Here is a 12,239-nt window from a genome sequence, read left to right on the forward strand (position 1 = left end):
TTCCCTTTCCCTTTCCCTTTCCCTTTCCCTTTCCTCCCCTTCTTTGTTCTCCTTCCCCCGGCGGCCAGGAAAAGCGCGTGCCCCACGGGGCCAAGAGGAACACTGGCCGCGGCTTTCAGCGCCGCTCCATTGCCGTGACCGGGCCTCCTCGCCCGCCAAACTTTTCGGCCGCCTGACCCCGATGTGATTTGAACACATAGCCTTCTGATCTGGAGTCAGACGCGCTGCCGTTGCGCCACGAGGCCAGCCGGCAGGCCCTGCAGCTCTTGGTGCTGCGAGGGCGGGCAGCGGGGCCGGGAAGGAGCCGCGGCGGAAAAAGAAGGGGCTGCATTGGCCGTGAATCGAACACGGGCCTCCCGCGTGGCGGGCGAGAATTCTACCACTGAACCACCAATGCCTTGCTGGGAGGAACCGGCCTTCGAGCGGAGCCTGTGCTCTCGGCCGTGCGGCCACCTGCCAGGGCCCGAGGCGGCGGCGGCCTGCCAGCCAAAGGGGGCCTCTCCGGCAGGCCCCTCAGTGGCCGTGTCGGGCCCTGGGTTTCTGTAGTGTAGTGGTTATCACGTTCGCTTCACACGCGAAAGGTCCCTGGTTCGAAACCAGGCAGAAACAGGCCTCCTTTTGCCGTGGGGCCTGGAAAAACGCAGGCTTGCACAAGTGGGCAGCTGCTCGCCGCCTGGGCGTGCGCTCGTGCCCTCTCGCTCGCTGCTCTGGGCCTACGGCAGCCTTTTGTCCGCCGTTCTCTTCGGTGCTGCTGGGAGAAAGAAGCCCGGGCGGGCAGCACCCTCGGTCCTGGCGCCGGCCCCCCCCCGCGCCTCACCTGGAGGCGTGGGCCAGTGGCGCAACGGATAACGCGCCTGACTACGGATCAGGAGATTGCAGGTTCGACTCCTGCCTGGCTTGTGGTGACGGCACCTTCCGGGATGCGGGTGCTTTTTTTTTTTCTTTCCCTTTCCCTTTCCCTTTCCTCCCCTTCTTTGTTCTCCTTCCCCCGGCGGCCAGGAAAAGCGCGTGCCCCACGGGGCCAAGAGGAACACTGGCCGCGGCTTTCAGCGCCGCTCCATTGCCGTGACCGGGCCTCCTCGCCCGCCAAACTTTTCGCCCGCCTGACCCCGATGTGATTTGAACACATAGCCTTCTGATCTGGAGTCAGACGCGCTGCCGTTGCGCCACGAGGCCAGCCGGCAGGCCCTGCAGCTCTTGGTGCTGCGAGGGCGGGCAGCGGGGCCGGGAAGGAGCCGCGGCGGAAAAAGAAGGGGCTGCATTGGCCGTGAATCGAACACGGGCCTCCCGCGTGGCGGGCGAGAATTCTACCACTGAACCACCAATGCCTTGCTGGGAGGAACCGGCCTTCGAGCGGAGCCTGTGCTCTCGGCCGTGCGGCCACCTGCCAGGGCCCGAGGCGGCGGCGGCCTGCCAGCCAAAGGGGGCCTCTCCGGCAGGCCCCTCAGTGGCCGTGTCGGGCCCTGGGTTTCTGTAGTGTAGTGGTTATCACGTTCGCTTCACACGCGAAAGGTCCCTGGTTCGAAACCAGGCAGAAACAGGCCTCCTTTTGCCGTGGGGCCTGGAAAAACGCAGGCTTGCACAAGTGGGCAGCTGCTCGCCGCCTGGGCGTGCGCTCGTGCCCTCTCGCTCGCTGCTCTGGGCCTACGGCAGCCTTTTGTCCGCCGTTCTCTTCGGTGCTGCTGGGAGAAAGAAGCCCGGGCGGGCAGCACCCTCGGTCCTGGCGCCGGCCCCCCCCGCGCCTCACCTGGAGGCGTGGGCCAGTGGCGCAACGGATAACGCGCCTGACTACGGATCAGGAGATTGCAGGTTCGACTCCTGCCTGGCTTGTGGTGACGGCACCTTCCGGGATGCGGGTGCTTTTTTTTTTTCTTTCCCTTTCCCTTTCCCTTTCCTCCCCTTCTTTGTTCTCCTTCCCCCGGCGGCCAGGAAAAGCGCGTGCCCCACGGGGCCAAGAGGAACACTGGCCGCGGCTTTCAGCGCCGCTCCATTGCCGTGACCGGGCCTCCTCGCCCGCCAAACTTTTCGCCCGCCTGACCCCGATGTGATTTGAACACATAGCCTTCTGATCTGGAGTCAGACGCGCTGCCGTTGCGCCACGAGGCCAGCCGGCAGGCCCTGCAGCTCTTGGTGCTGCGAGGGCGGGCAGCGGGGCCGGGAAGGAGCCGCGGCGGAAAAAGAAGGGGCTGCATTGGCCGTGAATCGAACACGGGCCTCCCGCGTGGCGGGCGAGAATTCTACCACTGAACCACCAATGCCTTGCTGGGAGGAACCGGCCTTCGAGCGGAGCCTGTGCTCTCGGCCGTGCGGCCACCTGCCAGGGCCCGAGGCGGCGGCGGCCTGCCAGCCAAAGGGGGCCTCTCCGGCAGGCCCCTCAGTGGCCGTGTCGGGCCCTGGGTTTCTGTAGTGTAGTGGTTATCACGTTCGCTTCACACGCGAAAGGTCCCTGGTTCGAAACCAGGCAGAAACAGGCCTCCTTTTGCCGTGGGGCCTGGAAAAACGCAGGCTTGCACAAGTGGGCAGCTGCTCGCCGCCTGGGCGTGCGCTCGTGCCCTCTCGCTCGCTGCTCTGGGCCTACGGCAGCCTTTTGTCCGCCGTTCTCTTCGGTGCTGCTGGGAGAAAGAAGCCCGGGCGGGCAGCACCCTCGGTCCTGGCGCCGGCCCCCCCCCGCGCCTCACCTGGAGGCGTGGGCCAGTGGCGCAACGGATAACGCGCCTGACTACGGATCAGGAGATTGCAGGTTCGACTCCTGCCTGGCTTGTGGTGACGGCACCTTCCGGGATGCGGGTGCTTTTTTTTTTTCTTTCCCTTTCCCTTTCCCTTTCCCTTTCCCTTTCCTCCCCTTCTTTGTTCTCCTTCCCCCGGCGGCCAGGAAAAGCGCGTGCCCCACGGGGCCAAGAGGAACACTGGCCGCGGCTTTCAGCGCCGCTCCATTGCCGTGACCGGGCCTCCTCGCCCGCCAAACTTTTCGCCCGCCTGACCCCGATGTGATTTGAACACATAGCCTTCTGATCTGGAGTCAGACGCGCTGCCGTTGCGCCACGAGGCCAGCCGGCAGGCCCTGCAGCTCTTGGTGCTGCGAGGGCGGGCAGCGGGGCCGGGAAGGAGCCGCGGCGGAAAAAGAAGGGGCTGCATTGGCCGTGAATCGAACACGGGCCTCCCGCGTGGCGGGCGAGAATTCTACCACTGAACCACCAATGCCTTGCTGGGAGGAACCGGCCTTCGAGCGGAGCCTGTGCTCTCGGCCGTGCGGCCACCTGCCAGGGCCCGAGGCGGCGGCGGCCTGCCAGCCAAAGGGGGCCTCTCCGGCAGGCCCCTCAGTGGCCGTGTCGGGCCCTGGGTTTCTGTAGTGTAGTGGTTATCACGTTCGCTTCACACGCGAAAGGTCCCTGGTTCGAAACCAGGCAGAAACAGGCCTCCTTTTGCCGTGGGGCCTGGAAAAACGCAGGCTTGCACAAGTGGGCAGCTGCTCGCCGCCTGGGCGTGCGCTCGTGCCCTCTCGCTCGCTGCTCTGGGCCTACGGCAGCCTTTTGTCCGCCGTTCTCTTCGGTGCTGCTGGGAGAAAGAAGCCCGGGCGGGCAGCACCCTCGGTCCTGGCGCCGGCCCCCCCCCGCGCCTCACCTGGAGGCGTGGGCCAGTGGCGCAACGGATAACGCGCCTGACTACGGATCAGGAGATTGCAGGTTCGACTCCTGCCTGGCTTGTGGTGACGGCACCTTCCGGGATGCGGGTGCTTTTTTTTTTTCTTTCCCTTTCCCTTTCCCTTTCCCTTTCCCTTTCCCTTTCCCTTTCCTCCCCTTCTTTGTTCTCCTTCCCCCGGCGGCCAGGAAAAGCGCGTGCCCCACGGGGCCAAGAGGAACACTGGCCGCGGCTTTCAGCGCCGCTCCATTGCCGTGACCGGGCCTCCTCGCCCGCCAAACTTTTTGCCCGCCTGACCCCGATGTGATTTGAACACATAGCCTTCTGATCTGGAGTCAGACGCGCTGCCGTTGCGCCACGAGGCCAGCCGGCAGGCCCTGCAGCTCTTGGTGCTGCGAGGGCGGGCAGCGGGGCCGGGAAGGAGCCGCGGCGGAAAAAGAAGGGGCTGCATTGGCCGTGAATCGAACACGGGCCTCCCGCGTGGCGGGCGAGAATTCTACCACTGAACCACCAATGCCTTGCTGGGAGGAACCGGCCTTCGAGCGGAGCCTGTGCTCTCGGCCGTGCGGCCACCTGCCAGGGCCCGAGGCGGCGGCGGCCTGCCAGCCAAAGGGGGCCTCTCCGGCAGGCCCCTCAGTGGCCGTGTCGGGCCCTGGGTTTCTGTAGTGTAGTGGTTATCACGTTCGCTTCACACGCGAAAGGTCCCTGGTTCGAAACCAGGCAGAAACAGGCCTCCTTTTGCCGTGGGGCCTGGAAAAACGCAGGCTTGCACAAGTGGGCAGCTGCTCGCCGCCTGGGCGTGCGCTCGTGCCCTCTCGCTCGCTGCTCTGGGCCTACGGCAGCCTTTTGTCCGCCGTTCTCTTCGGTGCTGCTGGGAGAAAGAAGCCCGGGCGGGCAGCACCCTCGGTCCTGGCGCCGGCCCCCCCCCGCGCCTCACCTGGAGGCGTGGGCCAGTGGCGCAACGGATAACGCGCCTGACTACGGATCAGGAGATTGCAGGTTCGACTCCTGCCTGGCTTGTGGTGACGGCACCTTCCGGGATGCGGGTGCTTTTTTTTTTTCTTTCCCTTTCCCTTTCCCTTTCCTCCCCTTCTTTGTTCTCCTTCCCCCGGCGGCCAGGAAAAGCGCGTGCCCCACGGGGCCAAGAGGAACACTGGCCGCGGCTTTCAGCGCCGCTCCATTGCCGTGACCGGGCCTCCTCGCCCGCCAAACTTTTCGCCCGCCTGACCCCGATGTGATTTGAACACATAGCCTTCTGATCTGGAGTCAGACGCGCTGCCGTTGCGCCACGAGGCCAGCCGGCAGGCCCTGCAGCTCTTGGTGCTGCGAGGGCGGGCAGCGGGGCCGGGAAGGAGCCGCGGCGGAAAAAGAAGGGGCTGCATTGGCCGTGAATCGAACACGGGCCTCCCGCGTGGCGGGCGAGAATTCTACCACTGAACCACCAATGCCTTGCTGGGAGGAACCGGCCTTCGAGCGGAGCCTGTGCTCTCGGCCGTGCGGCCACCTGCCAGGGCCCGAGGCGGCGGCGGCCTGCCAGCCAAAGGGGGCCTCTCCGGCAGGCCCCTCAGTGGCCGTGTCGGGCCCTGGGTTTCTGTAGTGTAGTGGTTATCACGTTCGCTTCACACGCGAAAGGTCCCTGGTTCGAAACCAGGCAGAAACAGGCCTCCTTTTGCCGTGGGGCCTGGAAAAACGCAGGCTTGCACAAGTGGGCAGCTGCTCGCCGCCTGGGCGTGCGCTCGTGCCCTCTCGCTCGCTGCTCTGGGCCTACGGCAGCCTTTTGTCCGCCGTTCTCTTCGGTGCTGCTGGGAGAAAGAAGCCCGGGCGGGCAGCACCCTCGGTCCTGGCGCCGGCCCCCCCCGCGCCTCACTTGGAGGCGTGGGCCAGTGGCGCAACGGATAACGCGCCTGACTACGGATCAGGAGATTGCAGGTTCGACTCCTGCCTGGCTTGTGGTGACGGCACCTTCCGGGATGCGGGTGCTTTTTTTTTTTCTTTCCCTTTCCCTTTCCCTTTCCTCCCCTTCTTTGTTCTCCTTCCCCCGGCGGCCAGGAAAAGCGCGTGCCCCACGGGGCCAAGAGGAACACTGGCCGCGGCTTTCAGTGCCGCTCCATTGCCGTGACCGGGCCTCCTCGCCCGCCAAACTTTTCGCCCGCCTGACCCCGATGTGATTTGAACACATAGCCTTCTGATCTGGAGTCAGACGCGCTGCCGTTGCGCCACGAGGCCAGCCGGCAGGCCCTGCAGCTCTTGGTGCTGCGAGGGCGGGCAGCGGGGCCGGGAAGGAGCCGCGGCGGAAAAAGAAGGGGCTGCATTGGCCGTGAATCGAACACGGGCCTCCCGCGTGGCGGGCGAGAATTCTACCACTGAACCACCAATGCCTTGCTGGGAGGAACCGGCCTTCGAGCGGAGCCTGTGCTCTCGGCCGTGCGGCCACCTGCCAGGGCCCGAGGCGGCGGCGGCCTGCCAGCCAAAGGGGGCCTCTCCGGCAGGCCCCTCAGTGGCCGTGTCGGGCCCTGGGTTTCTGTAGTGTAGTGGTTATCACGTTCGCTTCACACGCGAAAGGTCCCTGGTTCGAAACCAGGCAGAAACAGGCCTCCTTTTGCCGTGGGGCCTGGAAAAACGCAGGCTTGCACAAGTGGGCAGCTGCTCGCCGCCTGGGCGTGCGCTCGTGCCCTCTCGCTCGCTGCTCTGGGCCTACGGCAGCCTTTTGTCCGCCGTTCTCTTCGGTGCTGCTGGGAGAAAGAAGCCCGGGCGGGCAGCACCCTCGGTCCTGGCGCCGGCCCCCCCCCGCGCCTCACCTGGAGGCGTGGGCCAGTGGCGCAACGGATAACGCGCCTGACTACGGATCAGGAGATTGCAGGTTCGACTCCTGCCTGGCTTGTGGTGACGGCACCTTCCGGGATGCGGGTGCTTTTTTTTTTTCTTTCCCTTTCCCTTTCCCTTTCCCTTTCCCTTTCCTCCCCTTCTTTGTTCTCCTTCCCCCGGCAGCCAGGAAAAGCGCGTGCCCCACGGGGCCAAGAGGAACACTGGCCGCGGCTTTCAGCGCCGCTCCATTGCCGTGACCGGGCCTCCTCGCCCGCCAAACTTTTCGCCCGCCTGACCCCGATGTGATTTGAACACATAGCCTTCTGATCTGGAGTCAGACGCGCTGCCGTTGCGCCACGAGGCCAGCCGGCAGGCCCTGCAGCTCTTGGTGCTGCGAGGGCGGGCAGCGGGGCCGGGAAGGAGCCGCGGCGGAAAAAGAAGGGGCTGCATTGGCCGTGAATCGAACACGGGCCTCCCGCGTGGCGGGCGAGAATTCTACCACTGAACCACCAATGCCTTGCTGGGAGGAACCGGCCTTCGAGCGGAGCCTGTGCTCTCGGCCGTGCGGCCACCTGCCAGGGCCCGAGGCGGCGGCGGCCTGCCAGCCAAAGGGGGCCTCTCCGGCAGGCCCCTCAGTGGCCGTGTCGGGCCCTGGGTTTCTGTAGTGTAGTGGTTATCACGTTCGCTTCACACGCGAAAGGTCCCTGGTTCGAAACCAGGCAGAAACAGGCCTCCTTTTGCCGTGGGGCCTGGAAAAACGCAGGCTTGCACAAGTGGGCAGCTGCTCGCCGCCTGGGCGTGCGCTCGTGCCCTCTCGCTCGCTGCTCTGGGCCTACGGCAGCCTTTTGTCCGCCGTTCTCTTCGGTGCTGCTGGGAGAAAGAAGCCCGGGCGGGCAGCACCCTCGGTCCTGGCGCCGGCCCCCCCCGCGCCTCACCTGGAGGCGTGGGCCAGTGGCGCAACGGATAACGCGCCTGACTACGGATCAGGAGATTGCAGGTTCGACTCCTGCCTGGCTTGTGGTGACGGCACCTTCCGGGATGCGGGTGCTTTTTTTTTTTCTTTCCCTTTCCCTTTCCCTTTCCTCCCCTTCTTTGTTCTCCTTCCCCCGGCGGCCAGGAAAAGCGCGTGCCCCACGGGGCCAAGAGGAACACTGGCCGCGGCTTTCAGCGCCGCTCCATTGCCGTGACCGGGCCTCCTCGCCCGCCAAACTTTTCGCCCGCCTGACCCCGATGTGATTTGAACACATAGCCTTCTGATCTGGAGTCAGACGCGCTGCCGTTGCGCCACGAGGCCAGCCGGCAGGCCCTGCAGCTCTTGGTGCTGCGAGGGCGGGCAGCGGGGCCGGGAAGGAGCCGCGGCGGAAAAAGAAGGGGCTGCATTGGCCGTGAATCGAACACGGGCCTCCCGCGTGGCGGGCGAGAATTCTACCACTGAACCACCAATGCCTTGCTGGGAGGAACCGGCCTTCGAGCGGAGCCTGTGCTCTCGGCCGTGCGGCCACCTGCCAGGGCCCGAGGCGGCGGCGGCCTGCCAGCCAAAGGGGGCCTCTCCGGCAGGCCCCTCAGTGGCCGTGTCGGGCCCTGGGTTTCTGTAGTGTAGTGGTTATCACGTTCGCTTCACACGCGAAAGGTCCCTGGTTCGAAACCAGGCAGAAACAGGCCTCCTTTTGCCGTGGGGCCTGGAAAAACGCAGGCTTGCACAAGTGGGCAGCTGCTCGCCGCCTGGGCGTGCGCTCGTGCCCTCTCGCTCGCTGCTCTGGGCCTACGGCAGCCTTTTGTCCGCCGTTCTCTTCGGTGCTGCTGGGAGAAAGAAGCCCGGGCGGGCAGCACCCTCGGTCCTGGCGCCGGCCCCCCCCGCACCTCACCTGGAGGCGTGGGCCAGTGGCGCAACGGATAACGCGCCTGACTACGGATCAGGAGATTGCAGGTTCGACTCCTGCCTGGCTTGTGGTGACGGCACCTTCCGGGATGCGGGTGCTTTTTTTTTTTCTTTCCCTTTCCCTTTCCCTTTCCCTTTCCCTTTCCCTTTCCTCCCCTTCTTTGTTCTCCTTCCCCCGGCGGCCAGGAAAAGCGCGTGCCCCACGGGGCCAAGAGGAACACTGGCCGCGGCTTTCAGCGCCGCTCCATTGCCGTGACCGGGCCTCCTCGCCCGCCAAACTTTTCGCCCACCTGACCCCGATGTGATTTGAACACATAGCCTTCTGATCTGGAGTCAGACGCGCTGCCGTTGCGCCACGAGGCCAGCCGGCAGGCCCTGCAGCTCTTGGTGCTGTGAGGGCGGGCAGCGGGGCCGGGAAGGAGCCGCGGCGGAAAAAGAAGGGGCTGCATTGGCCGTGAATCGAACACGGGCCTCCCGCGTGGCGGGCGAGAATTCTACCACTGAACCACCAATGCCTTGCTGGGAGGAACCGGCCTTCGAGCGGAGCCTGTGCTCTCGGCCGTGCGGCCACCTGCCAGGGCCCGAGGCGGCGGCGGCCTGCCAGCCAAAGGGGGCCTCTCCGGCAGGCCCCTCAGTGGCCGTGTCGGGCCCTGGGTTTCTGTAGTGTAGTGGTTATCACGTTCGCTTCACACGCGAAAGGTCCCTGGTTCGAAACCAGGCAGAAACAGGCCTCCTTTTGCCGTGGGGCCTGGAAAAACGCAGGCTTGCACAAGTGGGCAGCTGCTCGCCGCCTGGGCGTGCGCTCGTGCCCTCTCGCTCGCTGCTCTGGGCCTACGGCAGCCTTTTGTCCGCCGTTCTCTTCGGTGCTGCTGGGAGAAAGAAGCCCGGGCGGGCAGCACCCTCGGTCCTGGCGCCGGCCCCCCCCCGCGCCTCACCTGGAGGCGTGGGCCAGTGGCGCAACGGATAACGCGCCTGACTACGGATCAGGAGATTGCAGGTTCGACTCCTGCCTGGCTTGTGGTGACGGCACCTTCCGGGATGCGGGTGCTTTTTTTTTTTCTTTCCCTTTCCCTTTCCCTTTCCCTTTCCCTTTCCCTTTCCTCCCCTTCTTTGTTCTCCTTCCCCCGGCGGCCAGGAAAAGCGCGTGCCCCACGGGGCCAAGAGGAACACTGGCCGCGGCTTTCAGCGCCGCTCCATTGCCGTGACCGGGCCTCCTCGCCCGCCAAACTTTTCGCCCGCCTGACCCCGATGTGATTTGAACACATAGCCTTCTGATCTGGAGTCAGACGCGCTGCCGTTGCGCCACGAGGCCAGCCGGCAGGCCCTGCAGCTCTTGGTGCTGCGAGGGCGGGCAGCGGGGCCGGGAAGGAGCCGCGGCGGAAAAAGAAGGGGCTGCATTGGCCGTGAATCGAACACGGGCCTCCCGCGTGGCGGGCGAGAATTCTACCACTGAACCACCAATGCCTTGCTGGGAGGAACCGGCCTTCGAGCGGAGCCTGTGCTCTCGGCCGTGCGGCCACCTGCCAGGGCCCGAGGCGGCGGCGGCCTGCCAGCCAAAGGGGGCCTCTCCGGCAGGCCCCTCAGTGGCCGTGTCGGGCCCTGGGTTTCTGTAGTGTAGTGGTTATCACGTTCGCTTCACACGCGAAAGGTCCCTGGTTCGAAACCAGGCAGAAACAGGCCTCCTTTTGCCGTGGGGCCTGGAAAAACGCAGGCTTGCACAAGTGGGCAGCTGCTCGCCGCCTGGGCGTGCGCTCGTGCCCTCTCGCTCGCTGCTCTGGGCCTACGGCAGCCTTTTGTCCGCCGTTCTCTTCGGTGCTGCTGGGAGAAAGAAGCCCGGGCGGGCAGCACCCTCGGTCCTGGCGCCGGCCCCCCCCGCGCCTCACCTGGAGGCGTGGGCCAGTGGCGCAACGGATAACGCGCCTGACTACGGATCAGGAGATTGCAGGTTCGACTCCTGCCTGGCTTGTGGTGACGGCACCTTCCGGGATGCGGGTGCTTTTTTTTTTTCTTTCCCTTTCCCTTTCCCTTTCCTCCCCTTCTTTGTTCTCCTTCCCCCGGCGGCCAGGAAAAGCGCGTGCCCCACGGGGCCAAGAGGAACACTGGCCGCGGCTTTCAGCGCCGCTCCATTGCCGTGACCGGGCCTCCTCGCCCGCCAAACTTTTCGCCCGCCTGACCCCGATGTGATTTGAACACATAGCCTTCTGATCTGGAGTCAGACGCGCTGCCGTTGCGCCACGAGGCCAGCCGGCAGGCCCTGCAGCTCTTGGTGCTGCGAGGGCGGGCAGCGGGGCCGGGAAGGAGCCGCGGCGGAAAAAGAAGGGGCTGCATTGGCCGTGAATCGAACACGGGCCTCCCGCGTGGCGGGCGAGAATTCTACCACTGAACCACCAATGCCTTGCTGGGAGGAACCGGCCTTCGAGCGGAGCCTGTGCTCTCGGCCGTGCGGCCACCTGCCAGGGCCCGAGGCGGCGGCGGCCTGCCAGCCAAAGGGGGCCTCTCCGGCAGGCCCCTCAGTGGCCGTGTCGGGCCCTGGGTTTCTGTAGTGTAGTGGTTATCACGTTCGCTTCACACGCGAAAGGTCCCTGGTTCGAAACCAGGCAGAAACAGGCCTCCTTTTGCCGTGGGGCCTGGAAAAACGCAGGCTTGCACAAGTGGGCAGCTGCTCGCCGCCTGGGCGTGCGCTCGTGCCCTCTCGCTCGCTGCTCTGGGCCTACGGCAGCCTTTTGTCCGCCGTTCTCTTCGGTGCTGCTGGGAGAAAGAAGCCCGGGCGGGCAGCACCCTCGGTCCTGGCGCCGGCCCCCCCCCGCGCCTCACCTGGAGGCGTGGGCCAGTGGCGCAACGGATAACGCGCCTGACTACGGATCAGGAGATTGCAGGTTCGACTCCTGCCTGGCTTGTGGTGACGGCACCTTCCGGGATGCGGGTGCTTTTTTTTTTTCTTTCCCTTTCCCTTTCCCTTTCCCTTTCCCTTTCCCTTTCCCTTTCCCTTTCCTCCCCTTCTTTGTTCTCCTTCCCCCGGCAGCCAGGAAAAGCGCGTGCCCCACGGGGCCAAGAGGAACACTGGCCGCGGCTTTCAGCGCCGCTCCATTGCCGTGACCGGGCCTCCTCGCCCGCCAAACTTTTCGCCCGCCTGACCCCGATGTGATTTGAACACATAGCCTTCTGATCTGGAGTCAGACGCGCTGCCGTTGCGCCACGAGGCCAGCTGGCAGGCCCTGCAGCTCTTGGTGCTGCGAGGGCGGGCAGCGGGGCCGGGAAGGAGCCGCGGCGGAAAAAGAAGGGGCTGCATTGGCCGTGAATCGAACACGGGCCTCCCGCGTGGCGGGCGAGAATTCTACCACTGAACCAGCAATGCCTTGCTGGGAGGAACCGGCCTTCGAGCGGAGCCTGTGCTCTCGGCCGTGCGGCCACCTGCCAGGGCCCGAGGCGGCGGCGGCCTGCCAGCCAAAGGGGGCCTCTCCGGCAGGCCCCTCAGTGGCCGTGTCGGGCCCTGGGTTTCTGTAGTGTAGTGGTTATCACGTTCGCTTCACACGCGAAAGGTCCCTGGTTCGAAACCAGGCAGAAACAGGCCTCCTTTTGCCGTGGGGCCTGGAAAAACGCAGGCTTGCACAAGTGGGCAGCTGCTCGCCGCCTGGGCATGCGCTCGTGCCCTCTCGCTCGCTGCTCTGGGCCTACGGCAGCCTTTTGTCCGCCGTTCTCTTCGGTGCTGCTGGGAGAAAGAAGCCCGGGCGGGCAGCACCCTCGGTCCTGGCGCCGGCCCCCCCCCGCGCCTCACCTGGAGGCGTGGGCCAGTGGCGCAACGGATAACGCGCCTGACTACGGATCAGGAGATTGCAGGTTCGACTCCTGCCTGGCTTGTGGTGACGGCACCTTCCGGGATGCGGGTGCTTTTTTTTTTTCTTTCCCTTTCCCTTTC

At 65.7% G+C, this 12,239-nt stretch overlaps 26 non-coding genes across 26 annotated transcripts; all 26 read left to right on the plus strand.

The window, feature by feature from the left end:
- The first annotated feature begins 536 nt into the window (after positions 1–536).
- On the plus strand, positions 537–609 carry TRNAV-CAC (transfer RNA valine (anticodon CAC)). Its single transcript has one exon. It is a non-coding gene; the product is annotated as a tRNA-Val (tRNA).
- A 218-nt stretch (positions 610–827) lies between these two features.
- On the plus strand, positions 828–900 carry TRNAR-ACG (transfer RNA arginine (anticodon ACG)). Its single transcript has one exon. It is a non-coding gene; the product is annotated as a tRNA-Arg (tRNA).
- Positions 901–1,467: 567 nt separating this feature from the next.
- Positions 1,468–1,540, plus strand: TRNAV-CAC (transfer RNA valine (anticodon CAC)). The gene has a single exon. It is a non-coding gene; the product is annotated as a tRNA-Val (tRNA).
- Positions 1,541–1,757: 217 nt separating this feature from the next.
- Positions 1,758–1,830, plus strand: TRNAR-ACG (transfer RNA arginine (anticodon ACG)). The gene has a single exon. It is a non-coding gene; the product is annotated as a tRNA-Arg (tRNA).
- A 567-nt stretch (positions 1,831–2,397) lies between these two features.
- Positions 2,398–2,470, plus strand: TRNAV-CAC (transfer RNA valine (anticodon CAC)). The gene has a single exon. It is a non-coding gene; the product is annotated as a tRNA-Val (tRNA).
- A 218-nt stretch (positions 2,471–2,688) lies between these two features.
- Positions 2,689–2,761, plus strand: TRNAR-ACG (transfer RNA arginine (anticodon ACG)). The gene has a single exon. It is a non-coding gene; the product is annotated as a tRNA-Arg (tRNA).
- Positions 2,762–3,340: 579 nt separating this feature from the next.
- Positions 3,341–3,413, plus strand: TRNAV-CAC (transfer RNA valine (anticodon CAC)). The gene has a single exon. It is a non-coding gene; the product is annotated as a tRNA-Val (tRNA).
- Positions 3,414–3,631: 218 nt separating this feature from the next.
- Positions 3,632–3,704, plus strand: TRNAR-ACG (transfer RNA arginine (anticodon ACG)). Its single transcript has one exon. It is a non-coding gene; the product is annotated as a tRNA-Arg (tRNA).
- A 591-nt stretch (positions 3,705–4,295) lies between these two features.
- On the plus strand, positions 4,296–4,368 carry TRNAV-CAC (transfer RNA valine (anticodon CAC)). The gene has a single exon. It is a non-coding gene; the product is annotated as a tRNA-Val (tRNA).
- A 218-nt stretch (positions 4,369–4,586) lies between these two features.
- TRNAR-ACG (transfer RNA arginine (anticodon ACG)) lies at positions 4,587–4,659 on the plus strand. Its single transcript has one exon. It is a non-coding gene; the product is annotated as a tRNA-Arg (tRNA).
- A 567-nt stretch (positions 4,660–5,226) lies between these two features.
- Positions 5,227–5,299, plus strand: TRNAV-CAC (transfer RNA valine (anticodon CAC)). The gene has a single exon. It is a non-coding gene; the product is annotated as a tRNA-Val (tRNA).
- A 217-nt stretch (positions 5,300–5,516) lies between these two features.
- Positions 5,517–5,589, plus strand: TRNAR-ACG (transfer RNA arginine (anticodon ACG)). The gene has a single exon. It is a non-coding gene; the product is annotated as a tRNA-Arg (tRNA).
- A 567-nt stretch (positions 5,590–6,156) lies between these two features.
- Positions 6,157–6,229, plus strand: TRNAV-CAC (transfer RNA valine (anticodon CAC)). The gene has a single exon. It is a non-coding gene; the product is annotated as a tRNA-Val (tRNA).
- Positions 6,230–6,447: 218 nt separating this feature from the next.
- Positions 6,448–6,520, plus strand: TRNAR-ACG (transfer RNA arginine (anticodon ACG)). The gene has a single exon. It is a non-coding gene; the product is annotated as a tRNA-Arg (tRNA).
- A 579-nt stretch (positions 6,521–7,099) lies between these two features.
- On the plus strand, positions 7,100–7,172 carry TRNAV-CAC (transfer RNA valine (anticodon CAC)). Its single transcript has one exon. It is a non-coding gene; the product is annotated as a tRNA-Val (tRNA).
- Positions 7,173–7,389: 217 nt separating this feature from the next.
- Positions 7,390–7,462, plus strand: TRNAR-ACG (transfer RNA arginine (anticodon ACG)). The gene has a single exon. It is a non-coding gene; the product is annotated as a tRNA-Arg (tRNA).
- Positions 7,463–8,029: 567 nt separating this feature from the next.
- Positions 8,030–8,102, plus strand: TRNAV-CAC (transfer RNA valine (anticodon CAC)). The gene has a single exon. It is a non-coding gene; the product is annotated as a tRNA-Val (tRNA).
- A 217-nt stretch (positions 8,103–8,319) lies between these two features.
- TRNAR-ACG (transfer RNA arginine (anticodon ACG)) lies at positions 8,320–8,392 on the plus strand. Its single transcript has one exon. It is a non-coding gene; the product is annotated as a tRNA-Arg (tRNA).
- Positions 8,393–8,977: 585 nt separating this feature from the next.
- On the plus strand, positions 8,978–9,050 carry TRNAV-CAC (transfer RNA valine (anticodon CAC)). The gene has a single exon. It is a non-coding gene; the product is annotated as a tRNA-Val (tRNA).
- A 218-nt stretch (positions 9,051–9,268) lies between these two features.
- Positions 9,269–9,341, plus strand: TRNAR-ACG (transfer RNA arginine (anticodon ACG)). Its single transcript has one exon. It is a non-coding gene; the product is annotated as a tRNA-Arg (tRNA).
- A 585-nt stretch (positions 9,342–9,926) lies between these two features.
- TRNAV-CAC (transfer RNA valine (anticodon CAC)) lies at positions 9,927–9,999 on the plus strand. Its single transcript has one exon. It is a non-coding gene; the product is annotated as a tRNA-Val (tRNA).
- A 217-nt stretch (positions 10,000–10,216) lies between these two features.
- Positions 10,217–10,289, plus strand: TRNAR-ACG (transfer RNA arginine (anticodon ACG)). The gene has a single exon. It is a non-coding gene; the product is annotated as a tRNA-Arg (tRNA).
- Positions 10,290–10,856: 567 nt separating this feature from the next.
- TRNAV-CAC (transfer RNA valine (anticodon CAC)) lies at positions 10,857–10,929 on the plus strand. The gene has a single exon. It is a non-coding gene; the product is annotated as a tRNA-Val (tRNA).
- Positions 10,930–11,147: 218 nt separating this feature from the next.
- Positions 11,148–11,220, plus strand: TRNAR-ACG (transfer RNA arginine (anticodon ACG)). Its single transcript has one exon. It is a non-coding gene; the product is annotated as a tRNA-Arg (tRNA).
- A 597-nt stretch (positions 11,221–11,817) lies between these two features.
- TRNAV-CAC (transfer RNA valine (anticodon CAC)) lies at positions 11,818–11,890 on the plus strand. The gene has a single exon. It is a non-coding gene; the product is annotated as a tRNA-Val (tRNA).
- Positions 11,891–12,108: 218 nt separating this feature from the next.
- Positions 12,109–12,181, plus strand: TRNAR-ACG (transfer RNA arginine (anticodon ACG)). The gene has a single exon. It is a non-coding gene; the product is annotated as a tRNA-Arg (tRNA).
- Positions 12,182–12,239: the final 58 nt, after the last annotated feature.

Source organism: Pelodiscus sinensis, chromosome 3 (assembly GCF_049634645.1).
Source record: "Pelodiscus sinensis isolate JC-2024 chromosome 3, ASM4963464v1, whole genome shotgun sequence".
NCBI classification, from domain to species: domain Eukaryota; kingdom Metazoa; phylum Chordata; order Testudines; family Trionychidae; genus Pelodiscus; species Pelodiscus sinensis.